Raw genomic sequence first — 3946 nt, 5'->3', positions numbered from 1 at the left:
AAGGTATTAAGGTGGATCCGGCAAAGATAGAAACGGTTGAAAAGTGGGAAACCCCGAAAACTCCGAAACACATACGCCAGTTTTTAGGACTAGCTGGTTACTACAGAAGGTTCATCCAAGACTTTTCCAGAATAGCAAAACCCTTGACTACATTAACGCATAAAGGGAAGAAATTTGAATGGAATGATGAACAAGAGAAAGCGTTTCAGTTATTGAAGAAAAAGCTAACTACGGCACCTATATTGTCATTGCCTGAAGGGAATGATGATTTTGTGATTTATTGTGACGCATCAAAGCAAGGTCTCGGTTGTGTATTAATGCAACGAACGAAGGTGATTGCTTATGCGTCTAGACAATTGAAGATTCACGAACAAAATTATACGACGCATGATTTGGAATTAGGCGCGGTTGTTTTTGCATTAAAGACTTGGAGGCACTACTTATATGGGGTCAAAAGTATTATATATACCGACCACAAAAGTCATCAACACATATTTAATCAGAAACAACTGAATATGAGGCAGCGTAGGTGGATTGAATTATTGAATGATTACGATTTTGAGATTCGTTACCACCCGGGGAAGGCAAATGTGGTAGCCGATGCCTTGAGCAGGAAGGATAGAGAACCCATTCGAGTAAAATCTATGAATATAATGATTCATAATAACATTACTACTCAAATAAAGGAGGCGCAACAAGGAGTTTTAAAAGAGGGAAATTTAAAGGATGAAATACCCAAAGGATCGGAGAAGCATCTTAATATTCGGGAAGATGGAACCCGGTATAGGGCTGAAAGGATTTGGGTACCAAAATTTGGAGATATGAGAGAAATGGTACTTAGAGAAGCTCATAAAACCAGATACTCAATACATCCTGGAACGGGGAAGATGTACAAGGATCTCAAGAAACATTTTTGGTGGCCGGGTATGAAAGCCGATGTTGCTAAATACGTAGGAGAATGTTTGACGTGTTCTAAGGTCAAAGCTGAGCATCAGAAACCATCAGGTCTACTTCAACAACCCGAAATCCCGGAATGGAAATGGAAAAACATTACCATGGATTTCATCACTAAATTGCCAAGGACTGCAAGTGGTTTTGATACTATTTGGGTAATAGTTGATCGTCTCACCAAATCAGCACACTTCCTACCAATAAGAGAAGATGACAAGATGGAGAAGTTAGCACGACTGTATTTGAAGGAAGTCGTCTCCAGACATGGAATACCAATCTCTATTATCTCTGATAGGGATGGCAGATTTATTTCAAGATTCTGGCAGACATTACAGCAAGCATTAGGAACTCGTCTAGACATGAGTACTGCCTATCATCCACAAACTGATGGGCAGAGCGAAAGGACGATACAAACGCTTGAAGACATGCTACGAGCATGTGTTATTGATTTCGGAAACAGTTGGGATCGACATCTACCGTTAGCAGAATTTTCCTACAACAACAGCTACCATTCAAGCATTGAGATAGCGCCGTTTGAAGCACTTTATGGTAGAAAGTGCAGGTCTCCGATTTGTTGGAGTGAAGTGGGGGATAGACAGATTACGGGTCCGGAGATTATACAAGAAACTACCGAGAAGATCATCCAAATTCAACAACGGTTGAAAACCGCCCAAAGTCGACAAAAGAGCTACGCTGACATTAAAAGAAAAGATATAGAATTTGAAATTGGAGAGATGGTCATGCTTAAAGTTGCACCTTGGAAAGGCGTTGTTCGATTTGGTAAACGAGGGAAATTAAATCCAAGGTATATTGGACCATTCAAGATTATTGATCGTGTCGGACCAGTAGCTTACCGACTTGAGTTACCTCAACAACTCGCGGCTATACATAACACTTTCCACGTCTCGAATTTGAAGAAATGTTTTGCTAAAGAAGATCTCACTATTCCGTTAGATGAAATCCAAATCAACGAAAAACTTCAATTCATCGAAGAACCCGTCGAAATAATGGATCGTGAGGTTAAAAGACTTAAGCAAAACAAGATACCAATTGTTAAGGTTCGATGGAATGCTCGTAGAGGACCCGAGTTCACCTGGGAGCGTGAAGATCAGATGAAGAAGAAATACCCGCATCTATTTCCAGAAGATTCGTCAACACCTTCAACAGCTTAAAATTTCGGGACGAAATTTATTTAACGGGTAGGTACTGTAGTGACCCGAACTTTTCCATGTTTATATATATTAATTGAGATTGATATTTACATGATTAAATGTTTCCAACATGTTAAGCAATCAAACTTGTTAAGACTTGATTAATTGAAATAGGTTTCATATAGACAATTGACCACCCAAGTTGACCGGTGATTCACGAACGTTAAAACTTGTAAAAAAACTATATGATGACATATATATGGTTATATATATAGTTAACATGATATTATGATAAGTAAACATATCATTAATTATATTAACAATGAACTACATATGTAAAAACAAGACTACTAACTTAATGATTTTGAAACGAGACATATATGTAACGTTTATCGTTGTAACGACATTTAATGTATATATATCATATTAAGAGATATTCGTACATCATAATATCATGATAATATAATAATTTAAAATCTCTTTTGATATTATAAACATTGGGTTAACAACATTTAACAAGATCGTTAACCTAAAGGTTTCAAAACAACACTTACATGTAACGACTAACGATGACTTAACGACTCAGTTAAAATGTATATACATGTAGTGTTTTAATATGTAATTATACACTTTTGAAAGACTTCAATACACTTATCAAAATACTTCTACTTAACAAAAATGCTTACAATTACATTCTCGTTCAGTTTCATCAACAATTCTACTCGTATGCACCCGTATTCGTACTCGTACAATACACAGCTTTTAGATGTATGTACTATTGGTATATACACTCCAATGATCAGCTCTTAGCAGCCCATGTGAGTCACCTAACACATGTGGGAACCATCATTTGGCAACTAGCATGAAATATCTCATAAGATTACAAAAATATGAGTAATCATTCATGACTTATTTACATGAAAACAAAATTACATATCCTTTATATCTAATCCATACACCAACGACCAAAAACACCTACAAACACTTTCATTCTTCAATTTTCTTCATCTAATTGAACTCTCTCAAGTTCTATCTTCAAGTTCTAAGTGTTCTTCATAAATTCCAAAAGTTCTAGTTTCATAAAATCAAGAATACTTTCAAGTTTGCTAGCTCACTTCCAATCTTGTAAGGTGATCATCCAACCTCAAGAAATCTTTGTTTCTTACAGTAGGTTATCATTCTAATACAAGGTAATAATCATATTCAAACTTTGGTTCAATTTCTATAACTATAACAATCTTATTTCAAGTGATGATCTTACTTGAACTTGTTTTCGTGTCATGATTTTGCTTCAAGAACTTTGAGCCATCCAAGGATCCATTGAAGCTAGATCCATTTTTCTCTTTTCCAGTAGGTTCATCCAAGGAACTTAAGGTATTAATGATGTTCATAACATCATTCGATTCATACATATAAAGTTATCTTATTCGAAGGTTTAAACTTGTAATCACTAGAACATAGTTTAGTTAATTCTAAACTTGTTCGCAAACAAAAGTTAATCCTTCTAACTTGACTTTTAAAATCAACTAAACACATGTTCTATATCTATATGATATGCTAACTTAATGATTTAAAACCTGGAAACACGAAAAACACCGTAAAACCGGATTTACGCCGTCGTAGTAACACCGCGGGCTGTTTTGGGTTAGTTAATTAAAAACTATGATAAACTTTGATTTAAAAGTTGTTATTCTGAGAAAATGATTTTTATTATGAACATGAAACTATATCCAAAAATTATGGTTAAACTCAAAGTGGAAGTATGTTTTCTAAAATGGTCATCTAGACGTCGTTCTTTCGACTGAAATGACTACCTTTACAAAAACGACTTGTAACTTATTTTT

The sequence above is a fragment of the Rutidosis leptorrhynchoides genome, chromosome 7 (assembly GCF_046630445.1).
Source record: "Rutidosis leptorrhynchoides isolate AG116_Rl617_1_P2 chromosome 7, CSIRO_AGI_Rlap_v1, whole genome shotgun sequence".
In the NCBI taxonomy this organism is placed as follows: domain Eukaryota; kingdom Viridiplantae; phylum Streptophyta; class Magnoliopsida; order Asterales; family Asteraceae; genus Rutidosis; species Rutidosis leptorrhynchoides.
This window is presented reverse-complemented; position numbering follows the sequence as displayed.